The following is a 15,546-nucleotide window of genomic DNA, read 5'->3' as shown; positions in this document are numbered from 1 at the left end:
CCAGAACCAGAGGAAAGAACCAATCCGCGACAATTACTCAGAAGCACACAAAACAGAGTCGCTGATTTCTGGAGGAGTTGGATGAAGTATTTCGCCCCAAACTTGTTACCAAGAAACAAGTGGTTTCGCGTGTGAGACAACATTCAGACCGGTGATCTTGTATTGGAGCTAGATCCCAAACACAAAAGATGTGAATGGAAAATGGCGCGTATTATAGGCACCTATCCTGGAAACGACGGCCTTGTCCGAAAAGTGAGAATCAAGACAAAAGACGTAGAGTACGACAGAACTATTCACAAACTGTGTTTGATTGCAACAAAGGAAGAGCTTGATGCAGGACTACTTTAGTTTAGATTAATTCAAGAACAATGAACCCTTGCATGAATCTTTCAATCTTAAATGACAATTCGTTGCTCAATTAGAGTTAAACTCTTAATTTCCGCACTCGAGCGGAGTGATTTGCACTTAGTGTTTTATAGTTTTGGCACCAGAGCGTTGTCCCAGGGAGTCTGGGGACCAACCCCTCTTTTTATTTAAAGTCGCGAAGAACTCAATATTCAAGATAACGGTCAGCCAGAGATCACGAAAAGATCTAAAAGAAGTATGGAATGCCCTACGTATTGTAAGTTAAAATTTTGTTAAACTCTCAAATGTTATTCGATATTTAAAAAAATCTATATTTGTTTTTTAGTTTGACTTGCTTCCTCTGGCAACCAGTACAAAAATAAACGGCAACCATACTTCAGAAACCTTCAAAGCCACAGTAACGCTTTAAAACGAAAGCGCGAATCAATGAGCGTCAGATACCCATATTGTATCACCTTCGAGGGCCCCAGCTCAGCACCTTTAGTACTCCGTCTTCAGTTTCAATCTGACCCGGAGGGAGGAAACGGTCATTACCACGGTTGTACATCGTATTCCGCATTCCTCGAGAGGAGCTATTTTTGCGACGAATGCAACCGTGGGTTTAATACCGACGAATTCCGATACCATCCCTGCGAAGGAAGGAGATGTAAAGCTTGCAAGACCATCGAGTGTGGCCTTAAATCACATCACCCTTCACTACTCTGCACCCACTGCAATCGCCATTTCTACGACAATTCCTGCATGTCACTCCACCGTAGCCAGGGTTTGTGCGCTTCATGGATTCGATGCGGGATTTGCTGCAAAGAGTTCAAACCCGACAAGAAAGAGCCACATCGCTGCTACTGGAGTGAATACGGGAATTGTAAAGAAGACGTCGACCTCCGCACCCACAAATGTTTTATCCAGCCAGTAAACCCAAACGAAGATAAACCCAAGAAAAAATCGAAAAGTACAGTAAAACACCAAAGAAAAAATAATCCAGACGCCTCAGAATACTTCGAGCCTCCAATAAAAGTGTGGGCGGACTTTGAAGCTATGCTGGACGAAGACGGCACGCATATCCAAATCCTCATCGTGGCAAAAACTTCAGAGAGCGATGAAGTATTTGAGTTTTATGCTCCCGAATGTACGGTGACTTTCTAGCCTTCATGGATGAATTGGCGTACGGCTCTGCCGACAACATCAGAAATTGGACTGACTTCAGGGAAGTCATCCGTATATTCTACAATTTAAAGGGGTATGATGCCGTTTTCCTACAGGAACAGATGGTAAAGGAAAATCGCCGCTTCGAGTTCCTCATCCCCAACGGAACCAAGAACCTATGTATGCAAGTGGGTAAGATCGTCTTCAAGGACAGTATCTGTTTCCTTCCCATGGCCTGGCCTTCGTTTTCCAGTACTTTTGGTATCCCCGAGTTAAAGAAAGGTTTCTTCCCCCACAAGTTTCACACCCCCGACAACCAAAACTACATTGGTCCACTTCCTGCACCAGAATTCTACGACCCCGAGGGGATGTCTGAAAAAAAGAAGAATGAGTTTGAGGCGTGGTACGCAGAGGAGAGATGCAAGAACCTCCCGTTTGACCTAAAAAAAGAATTAATATCCTACTACCGCTTAGACGTAGCATTGTTGAAAGCAGGCTGTCTTAAATTCATTGATGAATTTAAGACTATCGCCAAATTTGACCCTATGGAGAAATGTCTGACGATCGCCCAAACCTGCAACAGGTAACGAAAATTTCAAAAACATTCATATATATAATATGATATTTAAAATATGGTATTCTTTTTAGGTACTGGCGAAAATGTGTCATGGTCCCCGATTCCATCGCCATCGAACCGGAGAACGGATGGGAAGGAGCCACGCCCAATCATTTCCACGTGGCCTCGGAATGGATGATGTGGACCGAGAGGAATCTAGGGACGAGGTTTCAACATGCGCGCCAGGGAGGAGAATACAGCATCCCCCATGGATCTCGTGTGTATACTGTAGATGGTTACGTTGCAGAAACGCGTACCGTCTACGAGTTCCATGGTTGCTTATTTCATGGTTGCCGCGACTGTTTTCCCCAACGAAACACGATCCCCTTCTCGTCCGCTGGGTTAACTGTGGAAGCACGCCGGCGTCAGACGACACAGAAAACTGCCACATTGCAACGATTGGGGTATACCGTCGTTGAAATGTGGCAGTGTCAATGGGAAAAGCAGAAGAAATCCGACCCAGATCTCTGCAACTTCGTCCATTCTCTCTCCATCACCACACCCCTTCAGCCGCGTGAAGCTTTCTTTGGTGGACGAACTGGTGCGACTACACTCTACCATCGTATCGATCCTACCCAAGGAGAGCAGATCCGGTAGGTGGATGTGACCTCAGAATACCCCTGGGTTAATAAATATGGTGAGTACCCCATCGGCCATACCACCATCTACTTGGAACCTGACAGCCAAGATCCCTTCGCCTACTATGGCCTCATGAAAGTCTCCATTCTCCCGCCTACCCATCTGTTCAATCTCGTCCTTCCTCATCGACAAAAAATTGGTTCTGCCTTCAAACTCACCTTCTCTCTCTGCCATTTCTGCTTGCAAGAAGAATCTGTGAAACCCATGGGAGAGAGAAATTACGTATGCCCCCACGCGGATGAAGAACGGATGCTCACGGGAACGTGGTGTACACCCGAAATCCACAAAGCCATCGAGATAGGGTACCAACTCGTCAAGATTCATGAGGTGTGGCATTTTGAGCATAGACAGCATGGACTCTTTGCTCCTTACGTCGACACTTGGTTAAAAATCAAACAAGAAAGTAGCGGTTACCCCGCCTGGTGCCAGACGGAGGAGCAAAACGCCCACTACGTCCAACAGTACAAACAGTGTGAAGGCATTGCCCTGGATCCCGCCATGATTACCAAAAACCCTGGGAGGAAAGTCACAGCCAAACTGATGCTCAATTCTTTCTGAGGCAAGTTTGGCCAAAATTGTAATAAATCCGAGGTTCATCAAATATCGCACTCCGCGTCACTACTAAACCTCCTTGATGACCCCTTGCAACAGATCCCAGATGTTCGTATCCTTTCTCCAGAGTTGGCAGAAGTAGTAACAAAACGCGACGATCAAGACCCAGAGAAAGGCCGTGCTACCAATGTCTTTATCGCCGCGTTTACTACCTGCCAGGCTCGCCTTAAATTGTACGAGTCCTTGGAAATCCTAAAAGATCTTGTGCTCTACTACGACACGGACTCTGTAGTATACAAATGGAAACCGGGAGAGTCAGAAATTGCTTTGGGAGTTTATTTGGGGGACATGACTAACGAGTTGGACGAAGGAGACTATATCGTGGAGTTCATTTCGGCGGGAGCCAAGAATTATGGCTATGTCACGGCGCAAAATAAATCCTGCGTAAAAGTGAAAGGTTTCCCACTAAACGCGCGTGGCATGGCCCAGTTAAATTACGAGGTGATGAAGCAAAACATCCCGGATGAAATTCAACATCCCTTGGATGAGTCAAGAAAGACAGAGATTGTGAATCCAGTGCATTTTGTCCCAGATCCAATAAAAAAGAAAATTTGAACAGAGACACAGATAAAATCATATAGGCTAGTTTTTGACAAGAGGGTAATGGATAATGGAACATTTACATCCTTACCCTATGGATACATTAGATTAGATGATGAAGACATGGAACTTGTGAACTTTTTAGCATTTTAAACATTGGTTTTTTATTATTTTTTCAAATAAACAAAACACTGTTTTTTAACAGTGTTTTTACATTTCCCTTTATTTAATCCTTCTAAAGTGTAAAGTCACGATACTTGCTCCGTATTTAGTAAATTGCGCTAAATTATTATTTTCTGACTCGCTGAGTTGCGTTTCCACCTCGTCGATATGCTGATTTCGCAAAGCGATGTAATGAATGTGTTTCGGCTCAAAGAAGTGTTTTCGTAATCCAATGTTAAGCCATTCAGATGTAATGAGTGAAATGGTGACTTTGACATGTCGGCCTTTTATTGACGACTCTCACCGAATCTGTCTGGCTTTCTCAAGGGTCACTCGTGTTGCACGGCCTTATTGAAATTGACTGAAGATTGGAGAGCCCATCTTGACAGAAGAGAAGCTGTTGCAGCGGTGGCCATCGACTTAAGTAAAGCTTTTGACTCTGTTTGTCACCCGCTTCTCCTAGCTAAATTAAAGGCATATGGTTTTACGCATGATGCGCTGGAAATTATGACCGCTTACCTTACTGGACGGAGACAGAGAGTCAAACTTGATGGTGTATATTCTTCGTGGAGAACCGTTAAAACTGGTGTACCACAGGGGTCCCTGTTGGGTCCACTCTTATTTAATTTGTATGTTAATGATCTTAATTATTTTATTACTAATACGTCCTTGAGGCTATACACTGACGACACTACTCATTACGCCTCTGATGTCTCACCAACAGTATTGCAGTATATAATTAACTGTGATCTGAGTGTTCTATCGAGATGGTTCTCAATGAATTTTTTACAGATTAATGCCGCCAAAACTCAAGCTATCGCTATTGGCCCGTCTTCATACCAGTATGATTTCCATCTTAATGATTCTAATGTCCATACAAAGGACACACTCAAAATCCTTGGGGTGGTCCTAGATAGCAAATTAACATTTAAAGCGCACATAAAGCAACAGCTGAATAAGGGATGCGCAAAGGCTTCGGCTTTGCGGAGAATCCGTAAGTTTATTTCAAAGGACGTGTTAGTTCGTTTATATAAGGCCTATGTTCTCCCTCATCTTGAGTACTGCAGTCCCCTTTTACTGGGAGTAGGTAACGCGGAGACTGCTAAAATAGAGACAACTAATTACTTTATATTAAGAACTATATTAGGCTTCTCGAAGTCTGTGTCATACGACTTCCTCCTCAAGTTGGCCGACATTAAGTCTTTGGAGAATCGTAGGCAATTCCAATCGTTAGTTATGTTATATAAGTGCTGGTATGATAGGGGGGCTCCTTATAGAAGTGATTTTTTTAATTTTAGAAATGTACCGTATAGTTTACGCGGGCTCAGTACAAGGCTAGATTTACCTCCTTTTAATCTTGAGTTTTTACATCGATCTTTTTCAATTTTAGCTAGTAAACTTTGAATGCGCTACCCCCTAAACTCAAAGAATCTCAAGATATTGTTTCATTCAAGCGTTCTCTTAAAGCCCACATGGCTTAGTGGTAGTGATTGTAAATATCGTTACTGTTAATATTGTTAATATTGTAACTTTTTATTGATAGCTCTTGTCTACGATCTTCGATCCTGTTTTTAGTTATTTAATAGATCTACTTATTATTTGTATTCTTACAGAAATTATGCTTTATTTCTAATTGTACATGCACGTACACGTTTTAACGAGAACTTCTGTACTCCTAGGTGTCACGTGTTTAAATAAAGGATTGATAAAGGATTGATTGAAGAGGAAGAAATAGGAGGAGGAGGAAGAGGAAAGAGGAGGAGGAATGAGGAAAGAGGAGGAGGAGGAATGAGGAGGAGGAATGAGGAGGAGAGAGGAAGAAAGGTGAAAATCAAACAATTTGAAGTAAAATCTTTTATTCTACCCGAGAGTTTAAATAGTGCGACTATGTAATGTCATTGTAAATGATATGTCTCATTAAAATGCACAAAAATAAATAAAACATGACATTAGCATTCAATGCTCTATGAAGCGTTCGATAACGGTTTTAAGGGAAACAAAGCTCAGTTCTTTCTCTAATTTTTCTTAGTATAAAACCGCATACATCCTTCATGGATTCTTATTTCAAAGGAAAGCTTTCGTTTCCAAGAATGACAACTGTACAAGCAATCCATCATTCAAGTTCTGCTTCATCGTCAGTTGATTCTCCAAGGCCGTTATAATCTCATTCATTTTGTCGTATGAAAACTGCTTTGGATCAAATGCGCACACGTATGTCACATCTCTATGCTCCCACGATGTAGTCACCACTTTCACAAAAGAGGTTTTCCATGTTTTCCTCGCGTCTATAATATCCTTCATTCCCATATAAAACGGATAGATCATTTCAAATGTTAAATGTCTTCCATCCAGTTACTCAGGCTCCAACTGTTTAAAGATTACCTCGTACAAATTAAACTCGGCTATTCTACGGTATTCCACTTTCACTAACGGATCATTTAAGGCTAATTCCAACCACGACTTGCTTTCAGTATTTCCTTGAAATGTCATAGCTTTTACAATCTTTTCTTATTAACAACTCGTGATAAATGAAGCGTACCGTTAAGTATATCAACAAATCTTATAACATTCTCTCCTCCCATCTATGAAGAAAAACAAAAGAAAAATTATATAAAATAATCTTCTTAGCATAACTTTTATCATTTCAACACCTCATTTCATAGCGTCGACACGTCTGAGATAATGCAAACAATTACTCTCAAAGAGTATCGACAGAAGCTGATGGCTGTAAGAGCTTGCATTAAATATAATGAGCAGAATCTGAAAGAATTCAAATCGCATGTAGAACAAGGAACGTTTCCTAGAAGATTAAAAGCCGTTGCAATTCCTAAGATGAGAACAGTGGAGGGTCAGAACATAGTAAAAAAGGTATGCCACGATTTGGAAACCGTGGTGTTATGTCAGGCGATACAAGAGATTGAAACCCAAGTAGCGGATGATCTGAAAAAATATCAGTCCATGAAAGACGAGAGAAAGCATGCCAAGCATACATTGCTACTACAGCGTAAACCTATGAAATTCACTCTATTATCGCGAGTGAAACTCGAATTGGAGGAATTACAGAAGAAATACGCACAACTCTATGCACAAGTAGAAACGCAGAATGTAAAAAACACTGAGTAAATAGTGGAAATGCTGTATCATGTAAAGTAATTTTAATAAAATAATTTAAAACATGAAATTTCCTGGTGTCACGGACCTGCATTTATTACAATGAGAAACGAGGCTTCTAATTTCGTAGACATCCAATTAAAACTTAACCACTCTAACATGCCTAGCATAGTTCTTGTAAGTCGGAGTGTTTGAGGGAAGAATGTAAAGACTGGGATATTAGTGAGTCGCCCCAAACATTTGATAGAAGGTAGAGTTTTAGACTCCACCGCTTCCAATGTGATCATGCATACGTTATCCAGAGAGTATTCTTGTTTTAAAATCCATCGTTGAATGGATAATAATAAGCCTTCACTCATTGATATTAGTAAATTTTCATTCCATTTCGGTTTTCGATGTTGATGCACATTTATTTTAAATTTTATTTCCTCTATTTCTTCATCTAAATGCAGGATGCTTCTATTCACTTAACTTCCATAATGGGAATAAAAAATATACCGATGCGGAGTGAAAAAACGCTGTTCAAACCAAAAGAAAAATCGCTCAAAGTCTTGTAGGGATATTTTACATGTCTTAATGAAAAGGAGGTAAATGTATACACTCGCTCACGCTTTTGAAATAAACAGACAATAAATTGAAGAGCTTTTATTCCTATAATGGCGCTATTTACAGGCAACTCAAGCGAACGAATCTCATTCACAAATCATACGCATCGCATCTTCATCAAATGTAGTTAAAAGCAAAGTCTATCACGAGTTGAGTTTCTATCATTCTAATGCATGCAAGTAATGTCCATAAGTGCGTGTATCGATTCCAAACTCTCCCAACAAAAATCGCTTATCGTCGTAAGGTGAGAGCGTTGTTTTGTTAAGTTTCTCTGTATACATTTCGTGTTTTTCGGTGCGGAATCCCATCATCGCATGCGTTTGTGATGTCTTAGTAAAAAGGCACTTTCATATTATTCATATACACACGCGCCGATAAAGTGAATAACGACATATAATTTATCAATAATGATTATGCACACGCGCCGGTAATAAGTGAATAACGGTATATAATTTAACAACAACAACAACATTGATTATGTATACGCAACTTAAAAGTGAGAAAAATTTGAATACCTAATAACATGCACAATTCCAATTCTCAGAGGATGTGTTAAAAGAATAGACCATTCTTCTCTACAAACACTTACGTTGTTGTTGGCCATGACTTTCACTTCTTCTTGCTAGTCTTCTGGTTTCTTCTTCTGGTTGCTTCTTCTAGCTGGAGGAATCAACTTCTGTACTGATGCTAGAAACTCTGCTAGTTGTGTAGGAAAATTATAGCGTCCTCAAGTGGGGACGCAGCGTGGGTATATATCCAATAAAATTCAAATCTTTCTAACGGCAGAATATTAATTTTATTGCATCCTTCGTATGATTGAAAGCAGTTGTTTTCCCTACCTCGCAAATGATTGACAGGTATTGTTTTCTCTTGAGTTTGTGATACTCTATTGTGAGTACGAAACGATAACTTTATATACGCTATGTTTTATGACAGCTTGTCAATCAGAGTGACATTTTTTACGTTTATGTATAACCTCTTCCTACATTTCTACATTCATTTCAAACACCATGTCATATGAAAAACAACTGTTTGGGCGATGAGATTGAACAGAATCCCCAGTGGGCCGGAACCATCCCAGAAGAATTATTTGACGTCGTCAAAGAAAAAGCCACCACGCAAGATCTTTGTGAAACACGCAGACAAGTGACTAAATACATTGACGAGATTGAAACTTATGATTCCAACATGGGAGAACATTCTATTTTCCATCAATTATACAAAGACATGATGACAGCTTTTCTAGCTTATGTTACCTATTTACGACTCCAATATCGTGCATTGTGAATAAATAAACCATAGTTAATCCCACCGCCATCTTGGATTCTTTTGTTATCTTTGTGCTTTTTTGTACCGTTACTTTTTAAACCTGAAACCCTACTCACGAAATGTAACCCTAAAAACCCTCGTACACCTACGGTACATTCAAACCCTAACCCCCTTTATTCACCTAACCCTAAACCCTAACCCTAATCAAACCCCTCGTACACCTATGCAACGTGAATATATTATCCTCGGCCGAGACACTCGGACCCAGGCCGTGCGGTTTTATCCATACAGGCCCTCTACACTACTTGACGATAAACACCTCAAAGCAATTTCACAGTGGCATCCATCGACGGAAAATTTAAACAAAACTTTTCCTCGTGGCAATATCTCAGTAGATGTGATATGCACATCATGGAAGCTTTTGCAAAACAAGCAAAGCTGCGAGAGACCACACGGAGGGCACGGAGGGTACGGAGGGCACGAAGGGCACGGAGGGCACGGAGGGCACGGAGGGCATGGAGGGCACGGAGGGCACGGAGGGCACGGAGGGCACGGAGGGCACGGAGGGCACGGAGGGCACGGAGGACTCGGAAGGACAGGAGTTCGGCGGAATGACGGAATATCCTCAACCGCGGAACCATTTAATCATTGTTTGAATGTCAATTAGAAGACATATTCTTGAATCATCTTTCTGTTTTGGAACAGGGTTCGGCAGGTTTTCTGTTTTGGTTGTGAGACAAATGTTCGGCAACAATGCCTTTTAGCGTCATTATGCAATCTCTAAAATTGTGCTCTACCAGTAACCACATGCATTCTTTAACTTTCTACCGTTTTTTTTTTTTTTGGCTGAAATGCCTCCGAGTCCCACGAAATTCAATGGAGGCCAAGTGGAATTATGTGATAGCAAAACTGAGTAAATATAACTTTTACTTACTACATACAAAAACATCAGAAATCTGAAGAGAAGGCACGTTATAAGATTAAAATTTTATTGTTATGAGATATTTACCTTTTTTGAGTAATATTTCCTGCGATTATATTTTCCACAGTTATTACATATAACTCGTTGACGTCGCGGCGATAGGACTACGGTAGTACGCGAAGCTACTTGTACTCCTTTTAACTTGACATATTAAAAGATAAACATACTCTTTCGATCGTTAAGTTATATTTTATCACAAGAACAAATCACTTTGGATTTGTTTGGATGAAGGGACTAAAGTCTATATTTGGCTCTGACGAAAAGCATCGGTATGGATTTAAATAAAAGAGAAAGAAATAGCTTTCGGTAAAAATGAGGAGGAGTTTTTTTGAGTAACATGGCTGCTTGGTTTTGTGACATTCACCTAACTTTCTTTTAATTTCAGCCTTAACGCGAACTATCATATTGAAACTCCTTATGAACTTCGAATTCCGTTTGTTTTGTTTTCTTGAAAGTGATGTTTTAGACTTCTGGACTGAAATTTGATGCAGCCGGGCACAACTTCACGAAATTGGTTTGATTCACACAAGAAATCAAAACACGATTAGATTGATGATGCTTGCATTTTAGTAAGCACGGATAAAGTGTTTACGGGAACCGACTCCACTTAAGTCCTTGCAGTACTGACCGAGTGGTGCAAAAATAAGTAAGGCAAAGCTACCTTTTTGAATTTTCCAGTTGATAAAGACCTTCGTATCATTTGATTACAGCCGTAGTCGACCAATAAAATAAAATGGGGATTGATTCCTTAAGACTAGGCAAATTAGAGGAGGCGTGAAAGTCGATCAAGACATAGAAAACAAGTTTCTGATTAAATAGATCAAGTACATCTTTGAATGAGTATCATGGGATGACCAGGAAATCTTGGCCTAATAAATTATAGATATTTTAGAATTGTTGCTTCGACACTTTGTAAAGCAAACACAATTTGATTATATAGGGCGATTATCAGTTGAGTGATCCTAGATTGCTAAGGCTTTTCTTTACTTCGCTATGTGATTGGTTCAGAAAGCTCGCAACATATTTGATTAAAATGCTCCCTAAAAGTTAAAAAAAAAAAGAAAAAAAGAAAGAGGTCTAAAACACAACATAACACTCCAAAATACACAACTCTGTTGTCGTCCTAACCGACGACGGACTGAGTCTAAAATATGCAGGCAAAATTTACTACAAATTTTATTGCAAAATGCATTATTTACAACTGTGCAACCTTAAAAATAGTTATGCATCGAGGGCATACTTTATAATAATGCCGTGAAAAAGAAGTGAAACAGTATAATTTTTATTGGGGTCTTTCTCTGGCCATTGGTTTGACGCCCTTTTATCTCTGACGCACAGAATTATGTCAAGCGAATAGTTTTAGGTTCCCATTAGTGTATACAGAAATACAGCTTTGATTATCCTTTAACAAATATTTATTACAAATATGAATTGATGCAATTATTTACTTGCCTAGACTTCATGTTCGACGGCTGAGTCGTTCTTCATCTCCTTTCTGGTTCAACACTACTAACTTCTTCATAAAGATTCCCACTACACTAATGGCTTTACATTTTCCCTCTTAGGACTGACACTCCCAGTAGTGGATGTAGCAATACATCTTTGGATCTCCACTTGTTAGGGTACCTTCGCATTTGCACTTGTAGACACCTGGGTTGGGGCTTGATAATTGCACAATTCTTGCGTCATTTGAATCACAGTGTACACCAATAAACGTCTTACCCTGCCGAAATAAGGATGATGATGAGAAATGACGTCTTGAGTTGGAAATTTGAAAGTTTAATTATCTTTTTTGAGAAGATGTTTTTTTTTTATCTTGTCACGAGTGTGTAACGAAGAAAACAATTTTGTGGAATCGAGCCTCGTACATTCTGATTTCTCGTTTTGATACCCTGCCTCTGAGCCACAGATACATATTTATTTTTTAATCGAGCTCAAAACTTACCATCTTTCTTATTCTTTATCTTTTCTGTTTGTTAATAGGTTAGTGTACATATTACATCATTTATGTTGAGGCTAACCCGACCGACGGCCACAATCTTGAACATCCTTTTTGCGACTTCTCCTTGCAAAAACGCACCAATCTATGGATATTTTCTTTGTTTCAGGGGATTACACTCTTTTGTTAAGAATAGAAAAGCCGTTGAAGCATCGATCCTAAGCCGAATACTTCAGTGCGAAATTTGAAATCATCGGTAATGGCTCAAATGACAAATATAATCTGCTTCGGTGGAGGGGTAGGAAAGTTTTTGCTTACAGCAACTGATTACTTAGCAGGTAACGGAGGGCAAATTTGTGTAGGCACAGAAGGGAAGGGGTTAAAATTTACTATAGTTTAGAAATTTTGAACTCAGGCACTTTCGCGTTATATCAGTTCAAGATAAAAGCTGAAGTAAACATTCAACAACTAGTTCACCATTCAAAACTTCACGCACTTTCACCGTGATCACGTAATACACGTCTTCACGTGTTCTTCATTGAAGAAAAGCTTTTATTTGGTGCTTTTCTCGTTCAGGACAAAATAACACTCTGACTGCGACTTGATTAAGTAGCATTAAAAATTCGAATAGCTCTTGCGCTTTTGTCCTACCAGCAAATAATTTTTTTCGATTTTTTCGAGCCTTATTTAAAAAAAACGCTTCTTCGCGCTATTCACGCCTGAGCTGGATATTAAACTCTTTATGTGACTTTATTAACATTAAAAATTAAAAAAACTATCCTAGAATTTTTTTTCCATTTATTCGAGCCTTTTTGAAAAAAACTCTTCTTCGCGCTATTCACGCCTGAGCTGGATAATAAACTCTTTTTGTGACTTCATTAACATTAAAAATTAAAAAAAAACTATCTCGTTGGTGTCATTCGAGCAGAGAACTTTGCTGGACCCACTTCGAAAACATGCTCTTTCACGCTGTTTTGGGCGAGCTTAATTAAAAATGATCTTTGTGCCTGTGTCAAATGATTCACATTTCCAAAAGTTCTAGTGTCCAGAATTGTTTCTCTAACCAGCCATTGCACTCGCGCTCTTGTTGCACAAGCCATACAATTAGCTCTCTGTACAACTTCCTAATGCATAATGGCGGGCCGGTCACGTTTTTCTGGTTCCGTGATAATATGTCTCCTGGTCAGCCAAATCGCTGCTCATCTCTTCGTAAATGTTCCCAAACTGCCTATGAATGGACATTTACCATTTTTGTCAATAGCCCAGGATCAAAGCCGGCCTTAAATCGACTCTGCTCCTTCTCAAACGAAGTCAAGCGCCAAACCTTCTAAAATGGCGCCGGCCACAAAGCTGGTTCTCGCCACGAAGCTTTGAAGGAGATAAGTCTTCGGATATTTCATATAAACATCTGTAGTCTGAGAAATAAGCTGACTGAGTTGCGGTTGTTTTGTGACAAGCACAAGCCTCACGTCCTGTCCCTGAACGAAACTTGGCTCGACGATTCATTCCTGGACTCTGAACTTTATTTACCGGGCTATCAGATACTGAGACGAGACAGAGATTGACATGGGGTGGCATTGCTGTCTACATAGCCGAAAATCTAAATCCTGAGCGCATGGACATCAGCGCCGACGATATTGTAGCTCTTTGGTTCGAGTTATCACAACCGAATAGTAGAAAGATCCTTTTTGGAGCCACTACCGACCGCCTAATCTCGATCCATCAACTTTCAAGGAGAGTTTGGAAGAAATGTTCAATCGGCGAACAAACTAAAGTATTGAAACAGTCATTCCCGGTGAATTTAACTTTGACTACATCTCACCAAATACGACAACAAAACATTTACAGCGTACCATGAATCTTCTCAATTTAAAGCAATTAATCAACGAGCCCACAAGGATCACCCAAAACTCAAGAACTTTAATCGATTTAATTTTAACTTCTATGTCCGAACCCTATGTATCTGGAGTTTTAACGATCGGTTTTTCCGATCATTCGGCTATTTTTGGAATTAGGAAACTTCACAGAGTCCCTCTTCCACCACCAAGAATGATAGAAATCAGGAATCATAAACACTACAACTCCGCTTTGTTTTGTGATGATTTAAAAAATATCCCTTGGGATATTTTGGAACTTGAACACACTCCCAATGAGGCGTGGGTATCTTTCAAAGATCTATTCCTGACAAACACGCACCAACTGAAACACGGCGTGTTCGCGGAAGATCAGTGCCCTGGTTAACGCCTGAGATTAAAGATCTCATGCATAAGCGTGATTATGAACACAAGAAAGCGATATGAACAAATAATGAGCTACACTGGAGTAATTACAAAAGATTTCGCAAGGCTGTCACCACCAAAATGCGTAAAGAGAAATGCAACTACTATTCAAACAAGCTCTCAGATGACCAGAACTCTAAGGAAATGTGGAAGACTTTAAACAACATCTTGCCGAATGAAACGAAATGTACAACCAAGAGTAACCCATCAAATTTGTCAGCGACAAAGTTCAACGAGTTTTTTACATCGATCGCAAGGAATTTGTGCAATGTCTTTAAAGAGTCTGCCTTTCCTCAAATTTTAGTCCCTAGAGTTGAGAAGGACTTTACTCTATTTTCTGTTGATACCAGTTTTGTGCGCAATGAGCTGAAAAAACTAAAATTATCAAAGGCTACTGGACTCGACATAATCCCTGCAAAACTCCTTAAAGATGTAGCCTCCGTTAGAGCCAAGCCGGTCACTTATCTTATAAAACCTCACTATTTCGACGGGGGAAATTCCATCACAGTGGAAGGAAGCTAGAGTCACTCCAATTTACAAGACTGGGAAGAAGGATGACGAGAACAACTATCGTCCAATTTCAGTTCTCTTCCTGGTTTCCAAGGCGATGGAACATGCCATTCAAGTTCAACTACTGTCCTTTCTTGATGAAAACAAAGTTCTTTCAGCTTTTCAGTCCAGTTTCCGCAAGAAACATTCTACTGAAACCGCTGTTGTTTACGTAGTTGATCATATTTTAGAACACATGGACAAGCAACAGTTAACCGGAGCTGCCTTTATCGATCTACAAAAGGCCTTTGATCTCGTTGATCACCATTGCCTTCTTCATACGCTACAGCACTTTGGTGTTAGAGGACACAGTTTAACTTGGTTCAGAAATTATTTAACTACTCGTTCGCAGAGGGTTCAATATAGAAAAGAATTATCATCTAGCCTTCCTCTAGACTTTGGCGTTCCGCAAGGTTCCTTATTAGGACCATTACTCTTTATTATTTACATAAATGATCTGCCTAAGTGTCTGATGCACTCCGAAATTAGCATGTACGCCGACGATACAGTCATCTACTACTCTGGGTCCCATGTCAACGCCTTCAGGGAAAATCTACAAGTAGATCTCAAACGAGTTGAGCACTGGCTGACGAGTAACAGACTAATATTAAATCATAGCAAAACGAAAGGACTACTTTTTGGAGCAAGGCAATTACTGCAAAACTCATCATAATTTGTACTGCAAATCCAAGGAAAGGACATAGAGAGAGTGACGAAGTTTAATTATCTCGGG

General features: G+C 40.0%; 1 protein-coding gene and 1 long non-coding RNA gene across 2 annotated transcripts in view; both read right to left on the bottom strand.

The window, feature by feature from the left end:
- LOC111340704 (uncharacterized) overlaps positions 1–15,546 on the bottom strand; it is a 185,804-nt gene that overhangs the window by 53,999 nt on the left and 116,259 nt on the right. The window lies entirely within an intron of this gene.
- LOC148728399 (uncharacterized) lies at positions 5,918–11,327 on the bottom strand. Its single transcript, XR_016002456.1, has 2 exons — positions 8,385–11,327; positions 5,918–6,660 (listed from the first exon to the last, which is right to left on the bottom strand). It is a non-coding gene; the product is annotated as an uncharacterized LOC148728399 (long non-coding RNA).

The sequence above is a fragment of the Stylophora pistillata genome, chromosome 6 (assembly GCF_964205215.1).
Source record: "Stylophora pistillata chromosome 6, jaStyPist1.2, whole genome shotgun sequence".
Lineage (NCBI taxonomy): Eukaryota > Metazoa > Cnidaria > Anthozoa > Scleractinia > Pocilloporidae > Stylophora > Stylophora pistillata.
The sequence above is the reverse complement of the archived record's forward strand: the minus strand, read 5'-3'. Positions and strand labels throughout refer to the sequence as shown.